This window comes from Anolis sagrei, chromosome 10 (genome assembly GCF_037176765.1).
Source record: "Anolis sagrei isolate rAnoSag1 chromosome 10, rAnoSag1.mat, whole genome shotgun sequence".
NCBI classification, from domain to species: Eukaryota; Metazoa; Chordata; class Lepidosauria; order Squamata; family Dactyloidae; genus Anolis; species Anolis sagrei.
The window spans coordinates 13,247,523-13,267,664 of NC_090030.1; positions in this window are offsets into that span (position 1 = coordinate 13,247,523).

Consider the following 20,142-nt stretch of genomic DNA (forward strand, 5'->3'; position numbering starts at 1 on the left):
ATGTAAGCCGCTCCGAATCCTCAGTGGGGAGATGGTGGTGGGGTATAAATAAAGATGGTGATGATGATGATGATGATTATTATCCACCCAATAGTAGCATTGCCTAGTCCTCATTTGACTAGTTTGCTTGCAAGAAGGTAATGGGGGCCTTCCAGAAATCCAGATACTCTCAATCTATGACATTCCCTGCATCTACCAAGCTTGTAACTCTATCAGGAAAAGAGATAAGATTAGCCTGGCATGACTTGTTTTTGAGAAATCCACGCTGACTTCTGTGTAATTACAATGAAGACACTGGCCAGAGAGGCTCAAATGAAAGTACTGTTTGTGTGGGTGTATATGTACACATGTATGCAGAAAGAAACAGCTTCTTCTTCTATCTATATGCCCAAAGCATGGCATCACACTGGCTTCCCAGTGAAGTCTCATGGTTGATGGACTTGCCTTCCAGCTGTTTGCATTAGTATAATTGTTGGGGCTTCACAATTAATGAAGACTACTGGAGCATATTGATGTAAAGCCTTCCCATCTCTTCTTCCCCCGGCTGCTTTTACCATCAGCTCTGGTTTCATAACCTTATAACTCACAAAACAAAGATGCCAAGGAAAGGGCTGGCAAGAATGATTGTGCTGTCATAGTACCATTTGCAGGATGTACAGCTGATGAAGAGGACCCAATGCATTAAAATATGTACAGAAAGGGGCAAAGTCAGGCTGCACTTCTTTGTGGGTCTCTCTAAAGCAGTGTTTCTCGACCTTCCTAATGCTGCGACCCTTTGATACAGTTTGTCATGTTGTGGTGACCCCCAACCATAACATTATTTTCGTTGCCACTTAATAACTATAATTTTGCTACTGTTATGAATTGTAATGTAGATATCTGATATGCAGGGTGTATTTCCATTCACTGGACCAAATTGGACAAATACTCAATACGCTCAAATTTGAATACTGGTGGGGTTGGGGGGGCAGGGTGTTGATTTTTTTGTCAATCGGGAGTTGTAGTTGCTGGGATTTATAGTTCACCTACAATCAAAGAGCATTCTGAACTCCACCAATGATGGAACCAGGCCCGTAGCCAGGTTTTTCGGGGGGGGGCAGGGGGGCTGAGTTTCGGGGGGGGGGGCTGAGTGAAAGAGGGTCTACCCTAGCAAACCTTTTGTATCATTACCCCAATACCCCCATGCATATGGGATATATTGAGTATGGTGATCAGATCATGATATGAATAAACATAACAGTTTAAGTAATGCACCAGTAAGGCCTTTTTGCGAACCACCATGAGCATTTCGGGGGGGAGGGGGCTGAATCCCCTCAAGCCCCCCCTCCCCCCCGCCCCCTGGCTACATGCCTGGATGGAACTGAAACAAACTTGGCACACAGAACCCACACAGTGTGTTTAGTTGTTTCCATAGTTTTTCATATTCCATTCCTGCTGCTCTTGTCATGTAAAGAATTATTCTTTCTTGATGCTGAAATATCTGTTTTTCTAATAATCACAGTAGAAAGAGTTCTGGTTTCAATGAAATTTTATACTTTCACACACAAGGGATATCCGGAAAGTAAGGTTACAAGATTTCTTTAAAAATACAAAGAATGAATATATTTTAATAAATCTTATATGAATCGCAGCATAGGTGTTACATTATTTTTCCACATTATCACCATTCAGTTGAATACATTTTGTTATTCGTGTGACAAACTATTTCATGCCTGTGTCACAGAAGTCTTCCACCATCTTTTCCAGCCAGTTTTTACTTTGATTTTCACTTTGCCATCCTGTTACTTCAATTTAGTGAACAGATTACAGTAACTGGGAGTAAGATTGGGGCTGTGAGAGGGGTGGCTTAAAACATCCCAATGAAATGAAGTCAACAATTCTTGTGTTGCATAAGTGGTGTTTGGATGCGCATTGTCGTGAAGGAGACAGACTTCTGCTGTCAGCATCCCATGACGTTTGTTTTGGCTGGCTCTGCAAAGTTTCTTCATGGTCTCACAGTATATTCCATACCCATTTTGTCACATCCTGTCTTCACATTATGTCCTCTCCATAAACTGAAACAATTTCATGATGAATCGCAGCAGCATTCATGCCTTTAGCATTTAGGTAACATATTACTTGTGCGCCAACTGCAACCGTACCTTGGGAAGGCGGATCTGGCCAAGGTGGTCCACGCCTTAGTCACCTCTAGACTGGATTACTGCAATGCACTCTACGTGGGGCTGCCCTTGAAAACGGCCCGGAAATTTCAGATGATCCAACAGGAGGCAGCCAGGTTGTTAACTGGGGCTCCTTACAGGGAGTGGTCAACCCTCCTGTTCAAGGAGCTCCATTCATCTACCGGACCCAATTCAAGGTGCAGGTTCTTACCTTCAAAGCCCTGAACGGTTTGGGACCCACCTACCTGCGTGACCGCATCTCTGTATACGAACCCACACGACTCTTCATTCACCTGGAGAAGCCCTACTCTCGATCCCACCAGCACTGCAGGTGCGATTGGTGGGGACGAGAGAGAGGGCCTTTTCAGTGGTGGCCCCTCGACTCTGGAACTCACTCCCTAAGGACATCAGGCAGGGCCCAACTCTGGCAGTCTTTAGGAGGAGCTTGAAGATGTGGTTGTTCCAGTGTGCCTTCCCGGAGTAATGATCCCATAGCACTTTGTCCCCCTAAAGCACTTTACATTTTTAGGTCTGCTCATATGTCTTTCCACAAATACCACTATCACCTTTTTGTCCATGTCTCAGCACTATTTCCAATTTTAATTTTACATTTGGCCTTTCCACAGTTTTAATTGTATGTTGCCTTATTGATAATGCTGTATGTTTATTGCCTATGTTTTTATTTTAATTGCTTGTATTGTTGTGATTATTGCTTGTATTGTTGTGATTATTGCTTGTTTGGGCTCGGCCTCATGTAAGCCGCATCGAGTCCCTTGGGGAGATGGTAGCGGGGTACAAATAAAGTGTTATTATTATTATTATTATTATTCACAGTGCGAACTTCATACTTGGAGGGCAACAGAAGGAGGTTGCTCATCTCTAACCTTCACCACAATACCAGTCGATGAGCTACTGACAACTGGCACTGCTCGTTCACTTCTGCTGGCTTCCTGCTACACAGCTGTGATACCAACTTACCCTGCAAAAATTTCCTGCAAGACCTATGTGCCTTGTAACCTTACTTTCTGGATAACTCTCATAGTTTCCATGCTTCGCAAAAGTATTTCTGTTGGTAGTTTTTAGAAACACTTTTGGGGGGAAATATTCTAACATCAAAAAAAAAATCTGGTTTTTTTTCAATTTTCCAGGGGGGAAGGACTCTTTTTTCAGGCCTGCAAATCTGTAACACTCACAGTAACATAACGAATGTTAAGCTGCAAACTTCACCACAGTGACCCAGAAGCAGACAAGCGCATTATCATTTGTTGAAGAGGCTTCTGCAGATCTTTAGAGGGATGAGAGCAAGAGAAAGGGAAGGGCCAACAAGAAAAAAAATGTTTTGAATTGGTTACTTGCTTGCATAATGTGCCACCAAAGTTGGGGTTGAGCTGGGTACCCAAAGGCAACATGAATACTAGCCCTGGGCCACTCAATAATGGAAGAATTGTGTTGGCTTCACCTATAGAGCAAGCCTCCTCCTGGGCTGAGAAAACGTGGGCTCCTGCTGTTCACTCCATCTTGAATAATGCATCTGAAAGAGGTTTGCATCTTTCAAAGCCTGAAAGGAATGGGCCCCAGTTTTTAAAGGCATCTGAAACACTGACTTCGACAGCAATATAGATAGGCATATGTCCTATCCACTTCTTGTTCCTGCTTGTGATATTCCTCTAGGTACACTATTGCTTGCAGCAGTTCTTAGGCAGAGCTACAATAGAATATATCAGTTTCAACTATCTGCCATAGGCCGGCATACAGATTTTTCTCCCCTGCTTTGTCTGCCTGTGCAAAGTTTCTGTGCTGCTGCTTCAGGATGTCAAAGCCAATGGCACCTCTAGGTATTGTGAAATGGAGCTTGTAGATATTCGGCTTGCCTTCTTCCTCCTTCCTTAATGTTTGGCGTTTGGTGGGGACGAGAGACAGGGTCTTCTCTGAGGCGGCTCCTCGGCTGTGGAACTCCCTGCCTAGGGATATTAGACCAGTCCCCTCCCTCCTGACCTTTTGAAAAAGAGTGAAAACTTGGTTCTTCGAGCAAGCTTTTGGAACCTCAGCATAAACAGACAAACTTGAATCGGAAAATGACCCAGGAACGGCCAAGATGATGGAACAGATGAGGATTTGAACGAGAGGACGTAGTTTTAAATTTTTTTATTGTTCATTGTTTTTATGATTTTAAATGTATTGTAATGTTTCTTTATTTGCTTTTTATCAATATATGTATTTTATATATGGCACTGAATTGTGCCGACTCTGTACACCGCCCAGAGTCGCCTTCGGGCTGATATGAGCAGGATAGAAATAGCGTAAATAAATCAATAAATAAATTTTGTGATTCGATTTGTGGCCATTGCCAGAGCTCAATGGAAAAGAATGTTGAATTATTCCTGTGTAAAGGTAAAGATTTTCCCCGACATTAAGTCTAGCCATGTCCAACTCTGGGCATTGGGGCTTATCTCCATTTCTAAGCCAAAGAACCGGTGTTGCCCATAGACACCTCCAAGGTCTTGTGGCCAGCATGACTGCATTGAGCACCATTACCTTCCTGCCAGAGCGGTACCTATCGATCTACTCACATTTGTATTTTTTCAAACGGATAGTTTGACAGGAGCTGGGGCTAACAGTGGGAGCTCAGCCCACTCCCAGATTTGAACTGCTGACCTTTCAGTAAGCAAGTTCAGAAGCGCAGCGATTTAACCCACTGTGCCACTGGGGGCTCCTTATTCCTTTGTACATCTTTTAATGTTCATTGGTGCTGTACAACATCCAAATGCTGCCTTTTCAAGTTGCCTTCCATCCACATTGGTCACCTTATCGCACTGATACATTTCCCAGTTGTAGGACACTTCAGCCTATTTTCAAGCATGAAGCACTGAGCTCATCACATGAATTAAACTACTTCTGGAGCCACAATGGCACAATGGGTTAAACCCTTGTGCTGCTGAACCGCTAACCTAAAGGTTGGCAGTTTGAATCTGTGAGACAGGGTGAGCTTCTGTCTGTCAGCTCCAGTTCCTGCTGACCTAGCAATTTGAAAACATGCTAATGTGAGTAGATAAATAGGTACCGTTTTGGCAGGAAAAGGCAAAGAGCAATCTTACCGGCCACTCAATCAGGAAGTGACAATGCAGGCTCCTTGGCTTGAAAATGGAGGAAAGCACCTCTCCAGAGCCAGAGATGAGAACTGCTTCCAGAAGCTGGAAATGAAAGGAGAAGCCTCTGCCTTTGTGTTTGTATGTCTCATTGTATATGATGGAGCCCATGGTGACACAATGGGTTAAACCCATATGCTGACAGGACTGAAGACTGACAGATCAGAGGTTCAAATCTGACAGGTCGGAGGTTCAAATCTGGGGAGAGCGCAGATGAGCTCCCTCTGTCAGCTCCAGCTCCCCATGTCGAGACATGAGAGAAGCCTCCCACAAGGATGGTAAAAAATCAAAACATCTGGGTGTCCCCAGGGCAACGTCCTTGCAGACGGCCAAATCTCTCACATCAGAAGTGACTTGCAGTTTCTCAAGTCGCTCCTGACATGAAAAAAAAAATTGTAAATGATTGTAAAGGCATCAAATGTTTGCCTATGTATGTAAAATGCTGTAATCCGCTCTGGGTCCTCTAGGGAAGAAGGGCTGAATATAAAGAAAGTGTATTATTATTATTATTATTATTATTATTATTATTATTATTATTACACTAAACACAGTATGTCACAACAAATGAGATATATATGCTGGATTTTGTTTATTATTATTATATGAAACACCAAAAGATGAGTCCACAGCGGACACTCTGCTGGCTGTTGTATTGGATCCCACGTCGGACACTTCCCAAGTGTCTAGGACTGTGTGATTTATCTGCGAATAATGTGTGCAGATCCCAGTAAGGTGGCCTTTTGTAGCTGGTAGATGGGGATTTTGTCAGCGCCGATTGTGTTTAAGTGCAGGCCAAGGTCTTTAGGCACTGCACCCAGTGTGCCGATCACCACTGGGACCACCTTCACTGGCTTGTGCCAGAGTCTTTGCAGTTCGATTTTTAAATCCTCATATCGTGTCAGCTTTTCCAGTTGTTTCTCTGCAATCCTGCTGTCACTTGGCTTTAAAAAAATATTATTATTATTATTATTATTATTATTATTATTCTGCTGCTGTTGCTGCTGCTGTTGTTGTTGTTGTTGTTATTATTATTATTATTATTATTATTATTATTATTATTATTATGGTCATCATGCATAGCCCTCCTTGGTTGGAAAGAGGCAGAAGTGTCCTGAAAGGAGGGACCTCGGGCAATCAGCCTTCATCACATTGAGAAATTTCCTCCTGGTGAGACACTTCAGCCTCTTTTCAAGCATGGAGAGGCACAGAGCGCATCACATGTTCCGGGACTGAAAAGAGGCAGAAATGTCCTGAAAAGAGGGAACTCCGAACCCAGGGCAGCAATCCTCTTCAGAGCTCCTACCTCTTATCATGCTTTACTCCCATGTTTATAACTTTTTAAAAAAAGTTTCTCATCCTGTTCATTGTCCATCCATCAACAGTCTGTTGTATCCTATGGGGTTTGATGCAGAAAATTAGGATGCCATGGAAATAAATGGTTTTAATCCGGTGTCAGTCTTCTTAAATGTAAGGGGCTTTGGGCAGGGCAAGGGACCTCTTGGCTTTCAGATATTGTTGTTTCTCCTGATTTTTTTTAAAGTAATACTGACCCTGTGATGAATGTAAGATGAATGTATTGCCAGCTCTTAGTTTTCCATTGTGAGTGTGGTGGGGAGGCAAAACTGGAAAGTTATGCTAAGACATAAAAGGAATAATTCTCTACTTTTAAAGGGACGGTTACCCATGTTCTCCCCTCTAATGTGACGAGGTAGTACGTGGTCATTGTACTTACTTACTTAGGTGATCCCTCATCTGAGTAGGATTGTCTTCCGAGATCGGTGTCCTGGCAGTGGGTCCGTAGGTGACTGTGGAGCCCTATTCTTGATCTGTATCTTCTCCCTCAGTGAGGGCATTGGTTTCCAGGTGGAAGGCGGTCCCAGTCAAGTTTGGCTTGATGCACCTTCCTCTTGGCACGTTTCTCTCTTTCGTCCTCCATTTGTGCCTCTTTAAATTCTACAGCACTGCTGGTCACAGCTGACCTCCAGCTGGAGTGCTCAAGAGCCAGGGCTTCCCAGTTCTCAGTGTCTATGCCAGAGTTTTTAAGGTTGGCTTTGAGCCTATCTTGAAATCTCTTTTCCTGCCCACTGACACTCTGTTTTTCATTCTTAAGTTCGGAGTAGAGCATCTGCTTTGGGAGACAGTGGTTGGGCATCTGGACAACGTGGCTGGTCCAGCGGAGTTGATGGCGGAGGACCATCGCTTCAGTGCTGATGGTCTTTGCTTCTTCCAGCATGTCTACATTCGTTCACTTGTCTTCCCAAGAGATTTGCAGGATTTTCTGGAGGCAGCGCTGATGGAATCATCCCAGGAGTTGCATGTAACATCTGTAGACAGTCCACGTTTCGCAGGCATATAGCAGGATTGGGAGGACAATAGCTTTATAAGCAAGCACCTTGGTATCCCTACGGATGTCCCGGTCCTCAAACACTCTCTGCTTCATTCGGATAAAAGCTGCACTCACAGAGCTCAGGTGGTGTTGTATTTCAGTGTTTTAAAACTTTTAAACAATTTTATCCTTGCATCTGGCCCTGCCTAGTGAAATTTTCTGTATTTCTAATGCTTGATTTTATATTGTTGTGTCGTATATTATTTCGATTTTGTATTTTATGTATTTTAATATGTTTTGTATTATATTGTTGTATTGTATTGATGGGCATGGTCTCATGTAAGCAGCACCGAGTCCCCCTGGGGGAGATGGAGTGGGGTATAAATAAAGTTTATTATTATTATTATTATTATTATTGTATTGTCGAAGGCTTTCATGGCCAGAATCACTGGGTTGTTGTAGGTTTTTCCGGGCTATATGGCCATGTTCTGGAGGCAACTTTTCTCCTGACGTTTCGCCTGCATCTATGGAAGCATCCTCAGAGGTAGTGAGGTCTGTTGGAAGTAGGAAAAATGGGTTTATATATCTGTGGAATGACCAGGGTGAGACAAAGGACTTTGTCTGCTGGGGCTAGGTGTGAATGTTTCAGCTGATCACCTTGATTAGCATTCAATTAGCCAAGGTGATCAGCTGAAAGATTCACATCTAGCCCCAGCAGACAGGGGTCCTTTGTCTCACCCTGGTCATTCCACAGATATATAAACCCATTTTTCCTACTTCCAACAGACCTCACTACCTCTGAGGATGCTTGCCATAGATGCAGGCAAAACGTCAGGAGAAAAATTGCCTCCAGAACATGGCCATATAGCCCGGAAAAACCTACAACAACCCATTATTATTATTATTATTATTATTATTATTATTATTATTAATAATAATATTGACTTTTGTGGTGGCTGCCAAGGGAGTGGAAATGATCAATATTTTCTAATGTTACACCATTAAGCTGTATTTCTGGCATTGGAGAGGAATGGGCGGGTGACTGCTGGACGAGCACTTTGGTTTTCTCGATGTTCAATGACAGGCCGAGCTTCTCTTATGCTTCTGCGGGTCATTGTAGAGGTGCCCAAAGCTTTGGAAAATTGGGATGGATTTGGGCAAGACTACCCCTGAATGACCAGTAGAGGGCCCCTGAATAGAGGTCAATGCCTTTCTGTATTTAAAAAAAGATAAACATCAAAGAGCAGGAAGGTGGAGCACCAGCTGCTTGAATGTAGTCATCTTTCCATAGTAGTGTCCCTGTGGAATATATGCAGAAGGCTTTTAAAAATTCCTTTACATATGATCTGTGCATTATTCATGTTTTGTCCTATATGAATGTATTTTCACAGGTGCAGCTACAGCGGCGTTTCTCAGCCTTCCTAATGCTGCAAGATAATGGGAAGAAACTCTTCCCATTTGCCAGAGGGAAATGAGGAGATGATGTGTGATCTCCTCCATCTAGAACAGTATTTCTCAATCTTCCTTTAACACAGTTCCTCTGAATACAGTGACCCCCAACCATAACATTATTTAGTTGCTACTTCATAACTGCAATTTTGCTCCTGTTATGAATTGCAATGTAAATATCTGATATGCAGGATGTATTTTCATTCACTGGACCAAATTTGGCACAAATACCCGATACGCCCAAATTTGAATACTGGTGGTGTTGGGAGGGATTGATTTTGTAATTTAGGAGTTGTAGTTGCTGGGATTTATAGTTTACTTACAATTAGAGAGCATTCTGAATACCCCCAATGAAGGAATTGAACCAAACTTGGCACACAAAACTCTCACAACCAACAGAAAATACTGGAAGGGTTTGTGGCATTGACCTTGAGTTTTGGAGTTGTAGTTCACCTACATCCAGAGAGCACTGTGAACTGAAACAATGATGGATCTGGACCAAGCTTGGCACAAATACTCAATATTTATTTATTTATTTACAGTATTTATATTCCGCCCTTCTCACCCCACAGGGGACTCAGGGCGGATTACAATGTACACATATATGGCAAGCATTCAATGCCAAAGACACACAACAGATATAGACAAACAATCAGAGGCTATTTAACTTTTTCTGGCCGCCAGGCAAGCTGTTGGAAATGGTTGAGTATAATGCTGTGAGCATAAGCTCCTCAGAGCAAAAGCTGAACTGTATTCTAAAACACACACAGTTATACCCCACCCAGTGTGGCTCAAATTTACTAGCTGACCTAGATTAGCAGTTGCACATAATGATTAACAGTATAAGATTTTCTTTAACACATACACTTGATGTTAATCCTTTTGCAACTTACTGTAACAAAAACAGTGTCAATGCAACAATTTATTTATTTATTTGTTTATTTATTTATTTACAGTATTTATAATCCACCCTTCTCACCCCGCAGGGGACTCAGGGCAGATTACAATGTACATATACATGGCAAACATTCAATGCCATAGACACACGACACATATAGACAGACAGTCAGAGGCTATTAAACATTCCAACTTTTTCTGGCCCCCAGGGGAGCTGTTGCTTCATCGTCCATCTGCGACACTGATGAAGTACTTCCGCATTCCCACATGCTTTGCTGGAGTGCTTTGCTGGAGTCTTTTTAATGGCCTCATAAATTAGTTAAATTAGCCTCCCCACACATAGGTGGTACCTAATTTTCCTACTTATTTATTTATTTATCTACAGCTTTTATATTCCGCCCTTCTCACCCCGCAGGGGACTCAGGGCGGATTACAGCGTAGACATATATGTCAAACATTCAATGCCAATTTTTACATACAAACATATACAGACATACACGGAGGCTATTTAACTTTTTCTGGCCGCCAGGGGAGCTGTCGCTTTCATCGTCCATCTGCAATGCTGATGAAGCACTTCCGCATTCCCCGCATGCTTTTCCGCTGGAATGCTTTGTTGGAGTCTTCTTTATGGCCTCATAAATCAGTTAATTTAGCCTCCCCACACTTTAAGGAGGTACCTAATTTTCCTACTTGGCAGATGCAACTGTCTTTCGGGTTGCAAAGGTCGACAACAGGCTACACACAATTGGTTGGAAACCCACTCCAACCCGGGCTGGCTTCGAATTCATGACCTTTTGGTCAGAGTGATCTTAATGCAGCTGACACTCAGCCAGCTGAGCCACAATCCCGGTGCAGATTGCAACAGATGCAACTGTCTTTCGGGTTGCAAAGGTCGACAACGAGCTACACAATTGGTCAGAAGTTCACTCCAACCCGGGCTGACTTCAAACTCATGATCTTTTGGTCAGAAGTGATCTTAATGCAGCTGACACTCAGCCAGCTGTGCCACAGTCCCGGTGCCAATATGCCCATTTTCCCCCAAACTCCACCAGTGCTCTTTTAATCATCCTTCAACTCCCACAATTCCTAACAGCCTCAGGCCTTTTCTCCCCTCCACCCCCAGACACTTAAGTGGCTGAAGGGGAAAAGGAAAGAACCTGAGGCTGTTAGGAATTGTGGGAGTTGAAGTCCAAAACATCTGGAGAGCCCAAGTTTGCTCATGCGTGCTATAGATGCTGGGAGATGTTCTTCTTCCTGTGTCTGTTTGCAGTATCACTTTCAGGTATGTTGAAGGGTGATTAAAAGGAAAAGCTTGACTAAAATGTGTATCAAGCCCAGGCAGGAAAGGCTGCTTATTGGCTCCGTGTTCTCTCTTTCAACACGAGTCTCTCCTTGGAAAACAAGGCCGTATCATCTGCTCTCAGCTCTCATGGTGACAGCAAGCAGAATGTCACCCACTTACTGTAAGTGTTGCCCACTTCTTGGTTATTTTAACAAGAAGGATCTGCAGCAAGCAGCTTACTCACCGCAATGCCATGAGAACAAGGGAAAAAGACATGTGCTGGCAAGAAGGAGTACTGGCGGAGCGCAAGGCTCGGGTAAATGTGTCTGCAGTTTTGATATTTTTAGAGCGTACGAGTGCCACTTAAACCATGATACACTACTCTATTTTTGAAACATTCTTTTTTCCCCCCTTCCTTCATATGACAAATCCTGATTGAATATTTTGCATCCAGTCCTTGAATGATTGTGCATTCCTGAAGCGCTGGCACAGACTTTTAGTTTTTAATGTCTTTTGGTACAGTACGGGGAATTTGTGGTTATATTTAACTACAGGGGAATTTTAAAAATTAAATATAATACATTGCTGCTAAAACTTTGCATCACATTCAATTGAGTCCTTGCAATTTGGACTTTCATCCAAGACAGAGGTGGCCCTAGGTAATTTTCAATGGTAAGCAAACAGTATTTTGTGTCCCCCGTCCGTCCCCCCCAACCAATCACTGATATATATTTTCTGTTCGTCGTGGGAGTTCTGTGTGCCATATTTGGTTCAATTCCATCATTGGTGGAGTTCAGAATGCTCTTTGATTGTATTTATTTATTTATTTATTTATTTATCGCTGTTCTCAGCCCGAAGGCAACTCACAGCGGTTCACAACCAATAAAAACAGCAATAATTCAATGCAAAATATAACAACAATTAGCAACTTAACACATTACCCAATCAATAAACACTTACTACGATAACCGATCACAGTCGTCTCATTATCAAAAATATAATCCAGATTCGTCATCCATTGTTCCATTCCTATGTTCATTACCAATCATTGCACTAGTTATTCGAACACCTGCTCAAACAGCCAGGTCTTCACTTTTTTGCGGAATACCATTAGAGATGGTGCTAGCCTAATGTCCGCGGGAAGGGCGTTCCACAGCCGAGGAGCCACCACCGAGAAGGCCCTATCCCTTGTCCCTGCCAACTGTGCTTGAGAAGCAGGTGGGATCGAGAGCAGGGTCTCCCCGGAAGATCTCAAAGTCCTGGTGGGTTCATAGGCAGAGATACGGTCGGATAGGTAGCTTGGGCCGGAACCGTTTAAGGCTTTATAGGCCAACGCCAGCACCTTGAATTCAGCCCGGTAGCAGATCGGCAGCCAGTGGAGCTGGAGTAACAGCGGGGTCGTATGCTCCCTGCGTTCCGCTCCTGTTAGAATCATGGCTGCCGCATGTTGGACTAATTGAAGCTTCCGGGCCGTCTTCAAGGGCAACCCCACGTAGAGAGAGTTGCAGTAGTCTAGGCGGGATGTAACCAGAGCGTGGACTACCATGGCCAAGTCAGACTTCCCAAGGTACGGGTGAACTATAAATCCCAGTAACTACAACTCGCATATGTCAAGGTCTATTTTCCCCCAAGAGCGCCTTAACAGTGCCTCTGGGCAAAATAAACTATACTGCAAATGCTTACTTTGCGTAATGGGTTGAGCCGCCCCTGATCCAAGATCTAGTGTTGCTCAACATCTGCCTCCACCTTCCTTGAAAGTCTATAAAAAACTTGTTTTCTGTTAGATCAGTGGTTCTCAGCCTGTGGGACCCCAGATGTTTTGGCCTTCAACTCCCAGAAATCCTAACAGCTAGTAAACTGGCTGGGATTTCTGGGAGTTGTAGGCCAAAACACCTGGGGACCCACAGGTTGACAACCACTGTGTTAGAAATGGCACAGCATTTGCGTGGTGGCACAGTGAGTTAAACTTTTGTGCTGCTGAGCTGTTGAACTGAAGATTGGCAGTTCGAATCCACAGGACAGGGCGAGCTCCCACTGTCAGCCATAGCTCCTGCCAACCCAGCAGTTTGAAAACATGCAAATGTGAGTAGATAATTATGTACCGCTTCAATGGGAAAAGGGAAAAGATCTCCAAACAGTCATGCCATCCACACAAGCAGGAGGTAACAGCGCAGGCTCCTTAGCTTGTAAATGGAGAAGTCCACCTTCCCTAAGAACCAGAGATGAGCACCACCTCCAGAAGCCAGAAATGAAAGGAGAAGCCTTTGCCTTTGCCTGTGTATGTGTGTCTCATTGTAACAAGGAATTGAATGTTTGCCTGTGTTTGTTTGTATACAGTAAACCTCTCTGAATCCCTTTGGGGAGAAGGGCAGAATATAAATAAAGTGTAATATTATTATTATTTCTAATCATAGAATAAAATGTTGTTTGATGGACATGTGGTATAGTGATAGCATCTGGGTATGACTGTGAATGTCATGAAGATCTAAGAGGTGTGGCAATGGCGTAGTCATAACCATGTGAAGGTTATTGCAAAGGCGTTGCATCAACCTGCATCCCTTACTGATGACTTATCAGCAAGTGGCTATAACAGGCAGATGAAAGAAGCCATCTCACTCTCTCCTGTGTGACTCAGTGTGAGTATCTGTCTATGTTGAATGTGACTATCTGAAGACTGTAGTTGATTACAAATACAAGGAATGAGTATCTGCAAAACCTGATTGTATATTTGTATATATTGCAATGGTAAAGATTTTATTTATTTATCGAGTCATCAGCAACCAGTCAATTATATTACATTTCTAACAGAACAAAGCAAACAAACAGACAAAGTACAAAATACAAAATATAGAATACAAAATTTGTGAGTTTGGTAATTGATTAGATGTCCTTTGACCAGTATCTGGCCACTTGGAGTGCTTCTGGTGTTGTTGCAAGAAGGTCCTCCATTGTGCATGTGGCAGGGCTCAGGTTGCATTGCAGCAGGTGGTCAGTGGTTTGCTCCTCTCCACACTCGCATGTCGAGGATTCCACTTTGTAGCCCCATTTCTGAAGGTTGGCTCTGCATCTCGTGGTGCCAGAGCGCAGTCTGTTCAGTGCCTTCCAAGTCGCCCAGTTTTCTGTGTGCCCAGGGGGGAGTCTCTCATTTGGTATCAACCATTGGTTGAGGTTCTGGGTTTGAGCCTGCCACTTTTGGACTCTCGCTTGCTGAGGTGTTCCAGTGAGTGTCTCTGTAGATCTTAGAAAACTATTTCTAGATTTAAGTCGTTGACATGCTGGCTGATACCCAAACGGGATGAGCTGGAGATGTCTCTGCCTTGGTCCTTTCACTATTGCACCACCGGACATCTGCCGGGAAGTAGCAGCCAATAGTGAAAGGACCAAGGCAGAGACATCTCCAGCTCATCCCCTGTTTGGGTATCAGCCAACGGTAAAGATTAAAGCCTCTGGATATGTTGGATGAAAACCTGAATCTGTGAATTTACTAAACAGTGTGTAGATAAGTTGCTGGCAGCTGGACTCTGTTGATAGATGGACTGAAGCATGTTTTTGCAGAATTTTGCTTGCAGAATTTTGCTTGCTTCTGGGACACTTGCTATCCAGCTTGCAGTGGTTCAAGGAAGTCGTGATTTGGAAACTATAAATCATTGCATGTACCAGCATCCCGCAACATGTTCACTTTCCCAGATATGTGCCATAATTGTGGTGTGATCTGAATGTCGCATTCAGATTACAGGGTTCCATCCCTGCTCAGGAGCCCCCGGTGATGCAATGGATTAAACCCTCTTGCCAGCAGGACTGCTGACTGACAGGTCAGGGGTTCGAATCTGGGGAAAGTTGGTTGAGCTCCCTCTGTCAGCTCCAGCTTCCCATGTGGGGACATGAGAGAAGCCTCCCACAGGTCTGGTAAAACAACAAACATCCAGGCATCTGATGAGCAACGTCCTAGCAGATAGCCAATTCTCTCACAACAGAAGTGACTTGTAGTTTCCAAAGTCGCTTCTGAAACAAAAAAAAGAAATTCCCTGTTCAGCCATGGGAACTCAATTGGAGACTTTGGGGAAGTCATTCTCTCTCTGCCTCAGAGGAAAATGGCGGCAAACTCCCTTCTTGACAAGAAAATCCAAAGATGGATTGTCAGAGCCATCTCAACAGGACTTATTCCAGGGAAGGCATATATAGAATTGTGCTCAGAGGTGTTTGCACTTAAGGATGCAAACGTGGCACCGCCCAGCACCAATTTCCAGCTGCAAGCCACACAACCCCTTCCAATAAAGGCCTGGCTGCTGTTCAAGACAAAGGGGTTAACTTGCAGCGTTTCCCCTCTGAGCACGCTCGTTTAATGGCAGGGCTGTCACCTCTTGTTAATCTTGGGCCGCACTGACCCAATTCCCTCTTTCCCATAAAATACTTCACAGGCCACTAGCTCTCAAATGCAGTCTGTTCCATCTCGAGGCAGGCTTGATTCTTTATGCAAGTTCATCAGGAGCTGAATGAAGCAGAAGTCTTTCTTTTGCTCCGTTTGCGAAGATCAGCCCTGGATGCCAAGTTCAGAAAGAGAGGTTTCTTCCAAAGTCAGGGAATAGCTTTCCAAGCGCATGGCTTTATGTTGAAAGTAAGCACTCAGCAGGGCCATTGGAATGTAGTCGTTTGGGTTTTGGAGTAGGATTTTGGGAGATCAAGGTTCAAATCCTGAAGCAGCCACGGAAACCCACTAGTGACTTTGTGCAGCACAGAGTCTCTAAGTCCAAGCCTAGGGAATCATGGGAGTTGATGTTTCGTAAGGTCTTTAGTAGGTATGGTTAGGTACCATCAGAATGTTCGTAATTTGAAATAAAATAAAAAAAAACTTTTTGAAGTGATTTTGAAGTTTTTAAGAAAACCAGAAGTCCCTTTGCTCTTCCGAAACTTTTTCCGCCATTTTTGTTACGACTCATGAAGTGAGTCGGAAATGATTCAGCTTTTCCCAGCTTCTGGTCCCTGGCCTCAGCTCAAGCCAGAGAAGCCAGTTTTAAACCAGAAAAGGAAGGAATTTCCTGGCCTCGGCTAAAGCCAGAGAAGTCAGTTTTAAACCAGAGAAGGAAGGAATTGCCTCTGCTTGCTTTTTACCACTTCTGGTCCCTGGCCTCGGCTCAAGCCAGAGAAGTCAGTTTTAAACCAGAGAAGGAAGGAATTTCCTGACCTCTGCTCAAGCCAGAGAAGCCAGTTTTAAACCAGAGAAGGAAGGAATTGCCTCTGCTTACTTTTTACCACTTCTGGTCCCTGGCCTCGGCTCAAGCCAGAGAAGTCAGTCTTAAACCAGAGAAGGAAGGAATTTCCTAGCCTCGGCTCAAGCCAGAGAAGCCAGTTTTAAACCAGAGAAGGAGGGAATTGCCTCTGCTTACTTTTTACCACTTCTGGTCCCTGGCCTCGGCTCAAGCCAGAGAAGTCAGTTTTAAACCAGAGAAGGAAGGAATTTCCTCTGCTTGTTTCCCACCGCTTCTGGAGTAAAACAACTACTTTCAAAGTAAAGACCACCCAATGAGACAGGAAATAATACTTTCAAATCATTAATGAAAGGATTCGGAAGTCTCAGAAGTTTTGAAACTTTTTTTGTGAAAATTGGAATTGACTTTAGAATTGAACCCCCTACATCCAAAATGAGTTTTGAACCATTTTTTTGATCAACCAAGACTAGTCTTTAGCCTTCTCTGCCAGAAAGCGCTATTACCTTACTAAATTCCAGTTCCCATAATTCCACAGCATTGAGTCATGGCTATGAAAGTGGTGCCAAACTACATTAATTCTGGGTTGCTGTGAGTTTTGTGGGCTGCATGGCCATGTTCCAGAAGCATTCTCTCCTGACACTTCACCCACATCTATGGCAGGCATCCGCAGATGTTGTGAGGACTGTTAAAAAGTAGGCAAATGAGGTTTATGTATCTGTGGAATAATATCCAGGGTGGGAGAAAGAACTCTTGTCTGCTGGAGGCAAGTGTGAATGTTGCAATTGGCCACCTTGATTAGCATTTAATGGCCTTGCAACTTCAAAGCTGCTCCTCTAAAATCAGGACAGTAAATAAAAAGCAACAATCAAAACACAGGGGAATTGCAGACAAGAATCAACCAGGGCAAGCTAACACCTCCCAACAAAGGATCCCCCAGACAACAACAAGCCAGGCTTTGAAATTTAAGGGCATTCAATGCTAATCAAGGTGACCAATTGTAACATTCACACTAGCCTCAAGCAGACAAGAGTTCTTTCTCCCACCCTGGACATTATTCCACAGATATATAAACCTCAGTTGTCTAGTTTCCAACAAACCTGACAACCTCTGAAGATGCCTGCCATATACGTGGGCGAAACACAAGGAGAGAATGCCTCTGAAACATGGCCAGACAGCCCGGAAAACTCACAGCAACCCAGTGATTCCAGCCATGAAAGCCTTTGACAATACATTAATTCTGCAGTGTAGATACACCAAAAGTGAATTGAAAGCACAAAACAACTCAGTGGCCAGGGATTGTCCACCTAGAAGTCACAAACTAACCATCTGGCCTATATTATGACATCCAAACCTTACAAAGCAATGGTGGTGGTTTGTCAGCTTATTTCAAAATATGACCCCCTTCTTAAAAATTGGGTTGATAGCTGATCATCCCTATAACCTGTTTCCATTTAGAAACAGGAAAAGATTGAGAAACCTTTTCCTGTTGAGTCACAACCCCCATAGAGCATTGTGTGGTGAGTCACCAAGGAGATAAATACAGTGAATTTCTTCTAGTTGGACGTAGCAATAGGATTTAGACCTATACAGACTTACAATGGATACTTCTGCTTCAGTAAGGCATATGGAAGTCTACAGAAAACAGTGAAAGTAGCTGAAAACCCAAGTTTCAAAAACTATTTTTGGAGTACCAGAAAATGCAGTACTTTCTGTTGGTCATGGGGGTTTTGTGTAGGAAGTTTGGCCCAATTCTATCATTGTTGGGGTTCAGCTATGCTCTTTGATTGTAGGTGAACTATAAATCCCAGCAACTACAACTCCCAAATGTCAAGTCTATTTTCCCCCATACTCCACCAGTATTCACATTTGGGCATATTGAGTATTAATGCCAAGTTTGGTTCAGATCCATCATTGTTTGAGTCCTCAGTGCTCTCTGGATGTAGGCCAACTACAACTCCAAAACTCAAGGTCAGTGCCCACCGAACTCTTCCAGTATTTTTTGTTGGTTGAGTTCTGTGTGCCAAGCTTGGTTCAATTCAGTCATTGGTGGATATCAGAATGCTCTTTGATTGTAGGTTAACTACTAATCTCTGCAACTACAACTCCCAAATGACAAAACCAATCCCCCCCAACCCCACCAGTATTCAAATGTGGGTGTATCGGGTATTTGTGCGAAATTTGGTACAGTGAATGAAAATATATCCTGCGTATCAGATATTTACATTACAATTTATAACAGTAGCAAAATTAGAGTTATGAAGTAGCAACGAAAATAATGTTATGGTTTGTGGTCACCACAACATGAGGAACTGTATTAAGGGATCACGGCATTAGGAAGGTTGAGAACCACTGTTCTATAACAACATCAAAATATGTATGTAATGGAGATATGGGAGCTGCAGAAGAACTTATCTCCACACAGGTGTTGACTACGGAACAACTCCTGGAAGACTGGCGTGGGCTCTCTTGCTTTTTTAAGGCCCACGTTTCTCTTTCTAAGGAAGTTGCCTGCCTGCTTTTCTTAATTTTCATCCTATTTATATCCTCTGTCTATTATGTATATTATAATGCTAATGAGATGTGTGTATCCCACTAGGGAGGTGCATCAAAGGATGCTGCAGAAGTTGGTTATACAGTAATTTGCATTGCATTAGCATATTTCAAAATTCATCAGATTTCTGCCACCTTTCTGGGGCTTAGAATAACATGGGTTGGTTTGAGACTCGCAAGGGCCACGTGCTTCGACATTTGGAGTCCTAGGAGGCCCTGCTTATGAGGAGGAAGAGGAAACAGAAGCTAAGCTGGAAATGTGTTAATTTTACACATTTTAAGCATATTTGAGCACGAAACAGGGCAGGAGAAGCATACGAAACAGAAAGAGCCATTCCTCCCCTGCCCTTTGAACTGTAATGTAATTTAAAAGAGGAAGATAACAAACCCTGAAATTGTAGTTTGATTTACAAATGTTTTAGCGGTTTTAATTAGGGGCATGAATGCGAGAAAAGCTGGAACTTCATCAGAAAGAACAAGAGAGACGTTCTGTGCTTTTCTGGTGTTATGTTTCTCCGTGAAGGTACAGTCAGGGGCGGCTCGTCCATTACGCGAAGTAAGCGGTTGCAGAACATTTTCTTTTTGCCAGGGGCACAGAGGCGCCTCTGTAAATGCCCCTCGACTGCCACTTGAGGAGCGCCCCCTCAGCTCACAACAGCCCTAGCAGTCTGGGGGAGCCTCGGCTTTCTTGCCTCGCTGCCGGGCAATCCTCTTCCCAAAGGGGCCAGGCCCTTGAGCCTCACCTAGCCCCTCTCGTTCCTGCTCCACCCGGCCACCGGGTGCATGAGCAGAGCCGGCGCTCAATCATTCTCTGCGTTCGATCCCTTCCCCATGACCGGCTCCCTTTCCCGATCCCCTGGCGCTCCACCCGCCTCCACTCCCCAATCAGCGGGTGGACCAAGGGGCGGAGCCGCCATGCCTGGCCCACTTTGGGTCTTGAGGCGTGTCTGAAGACCCCAGCGTGCGCACCAAAAGTCCCCTCTTCTCCTGACTTTCTCTTCAGCCATTGGGACCAAGAGAGAGAGAGAGAGAGAGCCCCTCCGGCTGGAGGTATCTCCCACCTCCACTCCCTCCTTTGTTTTTGCACCTACCTTCAGGAAAGGTGGGCATCTCCACCTCTCTCTCT